The sequence below is a fragment of the Thalassophryne amazonica genome, chromosome 20, assembly GCF_902500255.1.
Source record: "Thalassophryne amazonica chromosome 20, fThaAma1.1, whole genome shotgun sequence".
In the NCBI taxonomy this organism is placed as follows: domain Eukaryota; kingdom Metazoa; phylum Chordata; class Actinopteri; order Batrachoidiformes; family Batrachoididae; genus Thalassophryne; species Thalassophryne amazonica.
The window spans coordinates 14,245,913-14,259,884 of record NC_047122.1 but is presented as its reverse complement, the minus strand read 5'-3'; positions in this window follow the sequence as shown (position 1 = coordinate 14,259,884).

Sequence of the window (13,972 nt, the reverse complement as noted above, 5' to 3'; positions counted from 1 at the left end):
TAAGTGCATGTCCACTGTGAGAGACATAATCTAAAAAAAAAAAAAATCCGGAAATCACAGTGTATGATTTTTTAAAGTAATTTATTTGTATGTTACTGCTGCAAATACGAGGTCTATTAGAAAAGTATCCAAACTTATTTTAAAAAAAAAAACAAAAAAAAAACATGGATTTGAATCACGTGTGCTTGCGTGAGCCAGCCTTGAACCTTCATGCACATGCGTGATTTTTTTTCACGCCTGTCGGTTGCGTCATTCGCCTGTGAGCAGGCTTTGAGTGAGGAGTGGTCCACCCCCCTCGGCGGATTTTCATTGTCAGGGAAATGGCTGAGAGACTGCTGCTTTGCTTGATCAAATTTTTTTTAGAAACTGTGAGGCACATCCATTCGAGAAATTCAGATGGTTTTTGGTGAAACTTTTATGGGCTTCAAAGACATTAAGAGATGTTACTGTCGCTTTAAGGACAGCCCTCAGCAGCTGTGGGGCGCGCCGCGCTCCAGCTGCCATCGACAGGCTGAACGACCATTTCATTTCTAAACGGATCGCTCTGTGGATCCGTGACCATCGTGTGCACTTTCTCTGGTTATCACAAGAGCTGGACATCACCCATTTTCCTGCAGATTTCACTTTTAACAAGAGATTTTGTCGTGGAAAGCCGAGCGGACGCTTCACGCGTCATGATGGATTCGCTGCTGGACCGACACAAAACCACCTCCGTTTTGGTCTCACAGGACGGCTTTGAGATGGCGTTCAAGCTGTTGGTGGTTTTTCAGTCAAGTGACTATCCAAGAAATTGTGGATGTGCCTGGACATGCCAGAACATGTTCTGTGACGCTTCATCATGGTGTTGCTTTGCAGGTCGCGGCACCGCCGTGACACGTGGAATTCCTCCGCACGTCTGTCTCAATTTGCCGAAAAAGTGCTGATGTCCACGTCTTTTCACAATTCCTGTGCTAGTCCAGACGACGTCCCGGATAAAACACAGCATCCAGTTTGGAAATGAACGGCACATTCCACTGTTACGAGAAGTTTTTGTCATGGAAAGGAGCGGACGCTTCGCGCGTCACGACGACAAGCGAGACAAAGAACACCTCCGTTTCGGAGTGCCAGAAGGACAATCAATCAATCAACTTTTTTTTTATATAGCGCCAAATCACAACAAACAGTTGCCCCAAGGCGCTTTATATTGTAAGGCAAGGCCATACAATAATTATGAAAAACCCCAACGGTCAAAACGACCCCCTGTGAGCAAGCACTTGGCAACAGTGGGAAGGAAAAACTCCCTCTTAACAGGAAGAAACCTCCAGCAGAACCAGGCTCAGGGAGGGGCAGTCTTCTGCTGAGACTGGTTGGGGCTGAGGGAAAGAACCAGGAAAAAGACATGCTGTGGAGGGGGGCAGAGATCGATCACTAATGATTAAATGCGGAGTGATGCATACAGAGCAAAAAGAGAAAGAAACAGTGCATCATGGGAACCCCCCCACAGTCTACGTCTAAAGCAGCATAACCAAGGGATAGTCCAGGGTCACCCGATCCAGCCCTAACTATAAGCCTTAGCGAAAAGGAAAGTTTTAAGCCTAATCTTAAAAGTAGAGAGGGTATCTGTCTCCCTGATCTGAATTGGGAGCTGGTTCCACAGGAGAGGAGCCTGAAAGCTGAAGGCTCTGCCTCCCATTCTACTCTTACAAACCCTAGGAACTACAAGTAAGCCTGCAGTCTGAGAGCGAAGCGCTCTATTAGGGTGATATGGTACTACGAGGTCCCTAAGATAAGATGGGACCTGATTATTCAAAACCTTATAAGTAAGAAGAAGAATTTTAAATTCTATTCTAGAATTAACAGGAAGCCAATGAAGAGAGGCCAACACGGGTGAGATATGCTCTCTCCTGCTAGTCCCCGTCAGTACTCTAGCTGCAGCATTTTGAATTAACTGAAGGCTTTTTAGGGAACTTTTAGGACAACCTGATAATAAAGAATTACAATAGTCCAGCCTAGAGGAAATAAATGCATGAATTAGTTTTTCAGCATCACTCTGAGACAAGACCTTTCTGATTTTAGAGATATTGCGTAAATGCAAAAAAAAAAAAAAGCTGGGACATACCTTTCAGTGCTTACCAGTTGAGTGAGTATCAGAGAAAGGTCCCAGCAGAAGACTGCGCCTCCCTGAGCCTGGTTCTGCTGGAGGTTTCTTCCTGTTAAAAGGGAGTTTTTCCTTCCCACTGTCGCCAAGTGCTTGCTCACAGGGGGTCGTTTTGACCATTGGGGTTTTTCCGTAATTATTGTATGGCCTTGCCTTACAACATAAAGCGCCTTGGGGCAACTGTTGTGATTTGGTGCTATATAAATAAAGTTGATTTGATTTGATTTCTTCTTTTCATGGTAACTCTCTCGGCCCACAGAGCTCAGTTGCAGCCTGCAGACACAGCACAGGCCCAGTGATTTGTCTGTCAATAAAAATACCTGACCCAATTCTGGCCCTGTGATAGGCTACAGAGGCCTGGAATCCCCCCCCCCCCCCGACCAATCACCTTTAATGATAAGCAATCATGATAAGAAAGAAGAAAAAACAGAACATGGAAAACAAAGCGAGTCAAAATGGAAAAGAAACAGAAAGGTGGTGCAGAAAAACTGAAGGGAAAAAAAAAAGCTTTGGCTACGGATGCTGCTAAGAGCAGAAAAATCTCAGAGATGTTTGCTGCCGTAACGGTCTGATCGGTCCCCTCATCTGATGAGCCCCCCTTCAGAGTGTCAGCGGTTGACACAGGTCTGGCAGGGACGCCTGTGGGGCCCTCTCTCAGCAGCAGCAGCCGGTGGTGTTGGACGAGTCAGACGGACGGTGACAGTGAGGCTACCACTGCCATGGAGGTCGAAGCTACATGAGGAGCAGATTGGTGGTGGATAAACAGTCATTCATACAAATGTTTAGCCTTTCATATAAATGAAAACCACTTTTCTGGTTGCACCTACGGCTCAAAGACATTTATGTCTCCATAAATGTTCAAATCAATGTTCTCTCCTCACAGCAAACTGCATACTGTGGTGTGATACAACTAAATCTAGTTATCTAAAGTATTGGAAAACAATACCATATTAATATCATTATTGATTATTGATTAGTTAATTTTCTTAGGAATCACTTAACCACTATTTTATAATTTCATCAAAGGATGCCACACATAATTGCAGATTTACAAGTTTACAACTCACATGTTGCAATATGATGTGGTTTGAGCATGTAGATCTGCTATTTTCAACATTTTTGATCATTTCTATCTATAATGGCGTCCCCCAAATCAGGTCACCGGAGTTTCAATTTCAATTTTTTCAATTTATTTTCATTTATATAGCGCCAAATCACAACAGAGTTGCCTCAAGGCACTTCACACAAGTAAGGTCTAACCTTACCAACCCCCAGAGCAACAGTGGTACGGAAAAACTCCCTCTGAGGAAGAAACCTCAAGCAGACCAGATGCAAAAGGGTGACCCTCTGCTTGGGCCATGCTACAGATACAAATTACAAAACAATTCACAAAACGGACATACAGGAAATGTTGCCGGTGCACAGAGCAGTTTCTGGAACAGATACCACACCCATCTCTAGATGCAGCCGCACCTCAAATAGAGAAAAGAAAAAAAGCAGAATCAAGCATCAGAAAGACAACAAATACAGTATAATTTGTCAACATTAAGCAACAAGAAAAACAGAAGAAATACTAAGGTGACCACCAGCCACTAGCCCTAAACTTCACTAAAAGACCCAGAATTTAGATAAAGTTGAGGCTGCTACACGCTCCGTTTCCTAATAAAATTAAAGGGGTAAAAAGCGTAGAACTATACTATGCCAGTATGATAGCCATACGAAAGGGAAAATAAGTGCCTCTTATGTTTGGACTTGAAAGTCTCTACAGAATCTGACTGTTTTATTGATGCAGGGAGATCATTCCACAGAACAGGGACACGATAAGAGAAACCTCTGTGACCCACAGACTTTTTATTCATCCTAGGGACACAAAGTAGTCCTGCACCCTGAGAACGCAGAGCCCGGGCCAGTATGTAGGGTTTAATTAGGTCAGCTAGGTAGGGAGTTAAAGTGTTTAAAGTAGACCTGCACTGAAATAAATGTGGTCAGATCTCAGAAAGAAATAGCTGATATGTATTTATAAGACCCTTATGAATGCAGTAAAGTAAATCTGTAAGCCCAAATGTGTAATTCAGCAGAGAAATCTTCATTTAAAAATGACAAATTTGCAGCTAAAATTTGGCCCTCAGCGAAAACTGTTTGTACATCCGGGACATTGCTGTGACGTCCGGCAGAAGACGGAGCGCTCCCGCCTTCAGTCCGATCCCACATTGAAATTGATTTTATCTGTTAGTAACATTACTGTTATACACATCCTGGTTTCAGCATCCAAAAGTAAGTTGCAATGAATGTGAGATACAGCTCTGCATGCTCAGATCTGCGGTGATATCGAGAGTGGGCGACGTTCTTCCCCGACGCCTCGCTCTCTGCCTCTGCTGCGCTTACTGAGTCTGCATGCTCGGTAAATGCTGAAGCGGGCCACTCACATCACCCCCGTGTCTGCTGTGCAGCCGGCACCATGTCCCTGTCTACTGAATGGAGGCGCAGCCAACTTCGCAAAAGTCCAGAGACTACGCTCGCTGTTTTGATGCGGAGCGGCCGGTGACACCTGTTGCTGCAAGGACAGACTTTCCGCAGTGCCGCACATCTCGGTAATTGGAGCCGCAGAGCTCCATGGCCGCTGAGAGAGGTTTATATCTTTTTAATGACTTGGATTCTTTGCAGGTCCTGCCTCCATACCCCGCGACGGTAACACCGGAGGCGAAAGACAGTAGATTTTCAATGCAACACCACTCAATCAAACGGGTGTATGAAAAAGTCCCCCAAAATAATTTTCAAGCACAAATAAAAGAAATGTGTACTCACGAAACGTGCCGCAAGACAATATGAAGTTTTAAAAAAAGTAGATCCTTCCGTATAAGACAAGAAAAAGGTGCACATGCAAACTGACGTAAATCCACAAATTACAGTTGGAGCACGCAATGCATGCTGGGATAGGGTCTTCTCCCTGACGTCTCGGCAGCGTCCCGGATGTGATGACAGTTTTGCGGAGGGCTAAATTTTAGCTGTAAATTTGTCATTTTTAAATGAAGATTTCTCCATTGAATAACAGATCTGGGCTTCCAGATTTACTTTACTACATTCAGAAGGATCTTATGTGTAAATATAAGTCATTTTTTGGTCCAAAGATCTGACTGCATTTATTTCAATGCAGGTCTAGTTTAAAGTGTCAACATGCACCAACATGTCCACTTTCTTCATGAACAACATTGATCTAACAACATAATAAATGTAAATGTAAATCATACATATGAATTACATATTTTCTTCAGACTGTTTATAGTTTATTGTCCTTTCAACAGTTTTACATTATACAGTTAAAAAAAAACAACTAATAAAACACTGATTAACTACTGTTACAACAAAATACCTGCATACACCTAACTCATGATGCAGGACACAAATTACAAGTATTTCCTCTTTTGTCATTCTTTATTGGCTACACTTTATATTGAGATGTAAAATGTATTTGTCCATTGCTCAGATCATTATATTATTGTTGTCTGTACTTAAGGCAATTCACCAAACTTTCGATTGCATCCAGACTCATTTTTGCATGTAATCTTGTTCAAATTTATTCCACACTATTCCTGAGGAGATGATCTCACCAAATCAAATCAAATCAATTTTATTTATATAGCGCAAAATCACAACAAACAGTTGCCCCAGGTCGCTTTATATTGTAAGGCAAGGCCATACAATAATTACGGAAAAACCCCAAGGGTCAAAACGACCGCCTATGAGCAAGCACTTGGCGACAGTGGGAAGGAAAAACTCCCTTTTAACAGGAAGAAACCTCCAGCAGAACCAGGCTCAGGGAGGGGCAGTCTTCTGCTGGGACTGGTTGGGGCTGAGGGAGAGAACCAGGAAAAAGACGTGCTGTGGAGGGGAGCAGAGATCAATCACTAATGATTAAATGCAGAGTGGTGCATACAGAGCAAAAAGAGAAAGAAACACTCAGTGCATCATGGGAACCCCCCAGCAGTCTAAGTCTATAGCAGCATAACTAAGGGATGGTTCAGGGTCACCTGATCCAGCCCTAACTATAAGCTTTAGCAAAAAGGAAAGTTTTAAGCCTAATCTTAAAAGTAGAGAGGGTGTCTGTCTCCCTGATCTGAATTGGGAGGAGGAGAGGAGCCTGAAAGCTGAAGGCTCTGCCTCCCATTCTACTCTTACAAACCCTAGGAACTACAAGTAAGCCTACAGTCTGAGAGCGAAGCGCTCTATGTTATGTGCCGACGCGGGTTGAGGAGCGGACCTGCGTCTGACTGAACCCAGCGCTAAATAACCAGAAAGCGGTTCCAAAAACAAAACATTTATTTCCCTCTCCGTGCAATAAGTGTGTACAGCATAATATATAGCTTGTCTGGCGGAGTGAAGGACGGCACGCTCTCCAGCGCCCAAAGGGCTCGAAGCCCGGCGCTTCTGGACTCAAATTCACCGCCAAACACCCCCCAGGTGGACACAACAAAATGACTCTGTGAAGGATAGAAGAGGTGAGGTAAGTCAACAGCTACAACTAATATCCTTCAAAGGCACACGCTATCAGCAATACATTCAGGTCTGACTTTAAGCTTTATGTAAATGAGCAGCTTCTCACAACAGGTGGAGGATCATCAGTCCGCACGCCACGGCCGTGAGAAGCGAGCTGCACAATTCTCATCAATGTTCAAATATACTGCGTAACAAAATACCAAATTACTATTAACACTTATTCAGACAATCAATCACCTCTGATGTGTGCTGACAGCATGTGTCCCTCACCCGTCCTCCTTCACAGGCACGATGTGTCAAAGCCAGGCGCGGTCCTCAGCGTCTCACAAACGAACGTCACAAGGTCGCGTTCCCGGCAATTCTGCTTGAACCACTCATGGCTTAAATGCAGAACGCCATCTAATTATCTGCTTCAGCTGAAAGTCCTTAAGTCTGCACGTGAGCATCATCCACAGGTGCTGCGAGTCATTAGGCCTGCACGTGGACATCCTCCACAAGTGCAGCCAATAATGTTGATGAGGGTGAAGGATTCTTCTGCCAGCACAGTCTCCACAGACAAAAACCAGTTTGCATACCACCTAGAGAGCAAAGAAAAGAAAACAACACAAAAACATCCAGCCAAACCCCCCAACACACAACACTCTATTGGGGTGATATGGTACTATGAGGTCCCTAAGATAAGATGGGACCTGATTATTCAAAACCTTATAAGTAAGAAGAAGAATTTTAAATTCTATTCTAGAATTAACAGGAAGCCAATGAAGAGAGGCCAATATTGGTGAAATATGCTCTCTCCTTCTACTCCCTGTCAGTACTCTAGCTGCAGCATTTTGAATTAACTGAAGGCTTTTCAGGGAACTTTTAGGACAACGTGATAATAATGAATTACAATAGTCCAGCCTAGAGGAAATAAATGCATGAATTAGTTTTTCAGCATCACTCTGAGACAAGACCTTTCTAATTTTAGAGATATTGCGCAAATGCAAAAAAAGCAGTCCTACATATTTGTTTAATATGCGCATTGAATAACATATCCTGATCAAAAATGACTCCAAGATTTCTCACAGTATTACTAGAGGTCAGGGTAATGCCATCCAGAGTAAGGATCTGGTTAGACACCATGTTTCTAAGATTTGTGGGGCCAAGTACAATAACTTCAGTTTTATCTGAGTTTAAAAGCAGGAAATTAGAGGTCATCCATGTCTTTATGTCTGTAAGACAATCCCGCAGTTTAAGTAATTGGTGTGTGTCCCCTGGCTTCATGGATAGATAATGCTGGGTATCATCTGCGTAACAATGAAAATTTAAGCAATGCTGTCTAATAATACTGCCTAAGGGAAGCATGTATAAAGTGAATAAAATTGGTCCTAGCACAGAACCTTGTGGAACTCCATAATTAACCTTAGTCTGTGAAGAAGATTCCCCATTTACATGAACAAATTGTAATCTATTAGATAAATATGATTCAAACCACCGCAGCGCAGTGCCTTTAATACCTATGGCATGCTCTAATCTCTGTAATAAATTTTCATGGTCAGCAGTATCAAAAGCAGCACTGAGGTCTAACAGAACAAGCACAGAGATGAGTCCACTGTCTGAGGCCATAAGAAGATAATTTGTAACCTTCGCTAATGCTGTTTCTGTACTATGATGAATTCTAAACCCTGACTGAAACTCTTCAAATAGACCATTCCTCTGCAGATGATCAGTTAGCTGTTTTACAACTACCCTTTCAAGGATTTTTGAGAGAAAAGGAAGGTTGGAGATTGGCCTATAATTAGCTAAGATAGCTGGGTCAAGTGATGGCTTTTTAAGTAATGGTTTAATTACTGCCACCTTAAAAGCCTGTGGTACATAGCCAACTAATAAAGATAGATTGATCATATTTAAGATCGAAGTATTAATTAATGGTAGGGCTTCCTTGAGCAGCCTGGTAGGAATGGGGTCTAATAGACATGTTGATGGTTTGGAGGAAGTAACTAATGAAAATAACTCAGACAGAACAATCGGAGAGAAAGAGTCTAACCAAATACGGGCATCACTGAAAGCAGCCAAAGAGAACGATATGTCTTTGGGATGGTTATGAGTAATTTTTTCTCTAATAGTTAAAATTTTATTAGCAAAGAAAGTCATGAAGTCATAACTAGTTAAAGTTAAAGGAATACTTGGCTCAATAGAGCTCTGACTCTTTGTCAGCCTGGCTACAGTGCTGAAAAGAAACCTGGGGTTGTTCTTATTTTCTTCAATTAGTGATGAGTAGTAAGATGTCCTAGCTTTACGGAGGGCTTTTTTATAGAGCAACAGACTCTTTCCAGGCTAAGTGAAGATCTTCTAAATTAGTGAGACGCCATTTCCTCTCCAACTTACGGGTTATCTGCTTTAAGCTGCGAGTTTGTGAGTTATACCACGGAGTCAGGCATTTCTGATTTAAGGCTCTCTTTTTCAGAGGAGCTACAGCATCCAAAGTTGTCCTCAATGAGGATATAAAACTATTGACGAGATAATCTATCTCACTCACAGAGTTTAGGTAGCTACTCTGCCCTGTGTTGGTATATGGCATTGGAGAACATAAAGAAGGAATCATATCCTTAAACCTAGTTACAGCGCTTTCTGAACGACTTCTACTGTAATGAAACTTATTCCCCACTGCTGGGTAGTCCATCAGAGTAAATGTAAATGTTATTAAGAAATGATCAGACAGAAGGGGGTTTTCAGGGAATACTGTTAAGTCTTCAATTTCCATACCATAAGTCAGAACAAGATCTAAGGTATAATTAAAGTGGTGGGTGGACTCATTTACATTTTGAGCAAAGCCAATCGAGTCTAACAATAGATTAAATGCAGTGTTGAGGCTGTCATTCTCAGCATCTGTGTGGATGTTAAAATCACCCACTATAATTATCCAGAAACCCAAAGCCCACCCATAGATTATTTCTCCCGTTCCAAGTGCCAGTCGGCCAATGCCGTGACAGTTTCACCGCCTATGAGTGAGTGAGTGACTGATAAATAAACACTCTTGAATCTTAAATCCTTTCTCCATCTTTCTTAAGAGCAAGTGAGCAACATACTGTGTAGTCATCATTTATTTTATTCAAGGCTCCAGAATATTAAAGGATTATGAACTGAGCATGAGGTCTGTATGGGAAAATAACAGTGTTGTATAAAGTACTGGGAAATCACGCTTAAGTAAAGGTACAGATACCCATTAAAAAATGACTTTGGTAGAAGTTCAAGTCACTGATTGAAATGCTACTCAAGTAAAAGTCTTAAAGTATCTAGTATTTATTGTACTTAAGTATGACAAGTAATGTACAACTAAATGTACTCAAGTATTGAAAGTAAAAGTACAAGTAAATGTTAATAATCAAAAACGGACTGATTCCTTTTTTTTATATTAAAGTTTATCTAGGCTTGTAAATGACTGGTAGTATTAGTCAAAATACTGAAAATTGTGCACATCACACAAAAACACTTCAGAAGCAAGGTTTCAAAACCTAAACGAGAGGAGGCTACTCACTAGGTGTTCACAGGAAACAGTTAATTATTTCTATATGTATTTATTGATTTTCATTGTTACAGGGTTTTATCTTTTCTGTTGTGTTTTGTTTCATTAGGTTCTTTTTGTCTGTTTCTCTAAAATTGTATTGTAACATTATTAGTCTATTATTATTGACTATTATTGTTTATATTATGTAAACTATTATTGTTGTTGCTATAATATATGAATAAAAATAAATTTTAAAAATTACAATTTGACTCTTTTACGACAACGAACGCTGAGCCATTAATTATACAGAAAACAAATAAACACAACCACTCTCACTGCGGTATTGTATCACTTCCTGTTCTGGAGCACAGCGGTGTTTTGCTGTATCTGTTAGATGTTTAATCTGCACAGTCAGATTGATCTAGTTACCTAGATAACGATTTGTTTCACAGTGTAATCTTCACGTGCCTTAACTAAAGCACTCCCTCTGCTGAATCACCTCTAAATTATTTACACATTATTCACTTTGTGTGTTTTTAGGAATCCGCTAGCTTAGCGCAGCTACTAGCTCTTAGCCGGTTTAGCATGGCGGCTTCTCCTGTCTCTCCCGCACTTTTCTGCTCTGGGTGTGAAATGTTTAGTTATTCCTCGGCCTCCTTTAGCAGTAATGGTACTTGTAATAAGTGTAGCTTATTCGTAGCTTTGGAGGCCAGGCTGGGCGAATTGGAGACTCGGCTCCGCACCAAGGTAGCTTAGCCGCCGTTAGTTTCCCTCTGGCAGATCCCGAGCAGCCGGGAAAGCAGGCCGACTGGGTGACTGTGAGGAGGAAGCGTAGCCCTAAACAGAAGCCCCTTGTACACCGCCAACCCGTTCACATTTCTAACCGTTTTTCCCCACTCGGCGACACACCCGCAGAGGATCAAACTCTGGTTATTGGCGACTCTGTTTTGAGAAATGTGAAGTTAGCGACACCAGCAACCATAGTCAATTGTCTTCCGGGGGCCAGAGCAGGCGACATTGAAGGAAATTTGAAACTGCTGGCTAAGGCTAAGCGTAAATTTGGTAAGATTGTAATTCACGTCGGCAGTAATGACACCCGGTCACGCCAATCGGAGGTCACTAAAATTAACATTGAATCGGTGTGTAACTTTGCAAAAACAATGTCGGACTCTGTAGTTTTCTCTGGGCCCCTCCCCAATCGGACCGGGAGTGACATGTTTAGCCGCATGTTCTCCTTGAATTGCTGGCTGTCTGAGTGGTGTCCAAAAAATGAGGTGGGCTTCATAGATAATTGGCAAAGCTTCTGGGGAAAACCTGGTCTTGTTAGGAGAGACGGCATCCATCCCACTTTGGATGGAGCAGCTCTCATTTCTAGAAATCTGGCCAATTTTCTTAAATCCTCCAAACCGTGACTATCCAGGGTTGGGACCAGGAAGCAGAGTTGTAGTCTTACACACCTCTCTGCAGCTTCTCTCCCCCTGCCATCCCCTCATTACCCCATCCCCGTAGAGACGGTGCCTGCTCCCAGACCACCAATACCCAGCAAAAATCTATTTAAGCATAAAAATTCAAAAAGAAAAAATAATATAGCACCTTCAACTGCACCACAGACTAAAACAGTTAAATGTGGTCTATTAAACATTAGGTCTCTCTCTTCTAAGTCCCTGTTAGTAAATGATATAATAATTGATCAACATATTGATTTATTCTGCCTTACAGAAACCTGGTTACAGCAGGATGAATATGTTAGTTTAAATGAGTCAACACCCCCGAGTCACACTAACTGCCAGAATGCTCGTAGCACGGGCCGAGGTGGAGGATTAGCAGCAATCTTCCATTCCAGCTTATTAATTAATCAAAAACCCAGACAGAGCTTTAATTCATTTGAAAGCTTGACTCTTAGTCTTGTCCATCCAAATTGGAAGTCCCAAAAACCAGTTTTGTTTGTTATCTATCGTCCTCCTGGTCGTTACTGTGAGTTTCTCTGTGAATTTTCAGAACTTTTGTCTGACTTAGTGCTTAGCTCAGATAAGATAATTATAGTGGGCGATTTTAACATCCACACAGATGCTGAGAATGACAGCCTCAACACTGCATTTAATCTATTATTAGACTCAATTGGCTTTGCTCAAAATGTAAATGAGTCCACCCACCACTTTGATCATATCTTAGATCTTGTTCTGACTTATGGTATGGATATTGAAGACTTAACAGTATTCCCTGAAAACTCCCTTCTGTCTGATCATTTCTTAATAACATTTACATTTACTCTGATGGACTACCCAGCAGTGGGGAATAAGTTTCATTACACTAGAAGTCTTTCAGAAAGCGCTGTAACTAGGTTTAAGGATATGATTCCTTCTTTATGTTCTCTAATGCCATATACCAACACAGTGCAGAGTAGCTACCTAAACTCTGTAAGTGAGATAGAGTATCTCGTCAATAGTTTTACATCCTCATTGAAGACAACTTTGGATGCTGTAGCTCCTCTGAAAAAGAGAGCTTTAAATCAGAAGTGCCTGACTCCGTGGTATAACTCACAAACTCGCAGCTTAAAGCAGATAACCCGTAAGTTGGAGAGGAAATGGCGTCTCACTAATTTAGAAGATCTTCACTTAGCCTGGAAAAAGAGTCTGTTGCTCTATAAAAAAAGCCCTCCGTAAAGCTAGGACATCTTACTACTCATCACTAATTGAAGAAAATAAGAACAACCCCAGGTTTCTTTTCAGAACTGTAGCCAGGCTGACAAAGAGTCAGAGCTCTATTGAGCCGAGTATTCCTTTAACTTTAACTAGTAATGACTTCATGACTTTCTTTGCTAATAAAATTTTAACTATTAGAGAAAAAATTACTCATAACCATCCCAAAGACGTATCGTTATCTTTGGCTGCTTTCAGTGATGCCGGTATTTGGTTAGACTCTTTCTCTCAGATTGTTCTGTCTGAGTTATTTTCATTAGTTACTTCATCCAAACCATCAACATGTCTATTAGACCCCATTCCTACCAGGCTGCTCAAGGAAGCCCTACCATTATTTAAGGCTTCGATCTTAAATATGATCAATCTATCTTTATTAGTTGGCTATGTACCACAGGCTTTTAAGGTGGCAGTAATTAAACCATTACTTAAAAAGCCATCACTTGACCCAGCTATCTTAGCTAATTATAGGCCAATCTCCAACCTTCCTTTTCTCTCAAAAATTCTTGAAAGGGTAGTTGTAAAACAGCTAACTGATCATCTGCAGAGGAATGGTCTATTTGAAGAGTTTCAGTCAGGTTTTAGAATTCATCATAGTACAGAAACAGCATTAGTGAAGGTTACAAATAATGTTCTTATGGCCTCAGACAGTGGACTCATCTCTGTGCTTGTTCTGTTAGACCTCAGTGCTGCTTTTGATACTGTTGACCATAAAATTTTATTACAGAGATTAGAGCATGCCATAGGTATTAAAGGCACTGCGCTGCGGTGGTTTGAATCATATTTATCTAATAGATTACAATTTGTTCATGTAAATGGGGAATCTTCTTCACAGACTAAGGTTAATTATGGAGTTCCACAAGGTTCTGTGCTAGGACCAATTTTATTCACTTTATACATGCTTCCCTTAGGCAGTATTATTAGACGGAATTAAATTTTCATTGTTACGCAGATGATACCCAGCTTTATCTATCCATGAAGCCAGAGGACACACACCAATTAGCTAAACTGCAGGATTGTCTTACAGACATAAGGACATGGATGACCTCTAATTTCCTGCTTTTAAACTCAGATAAAACTGAAGTTATTGTACTTGGCCCCACAAATCTTAGAAACATGGTGTCTAACCAGATCCTTACTCTGGATGGCATTACCCTG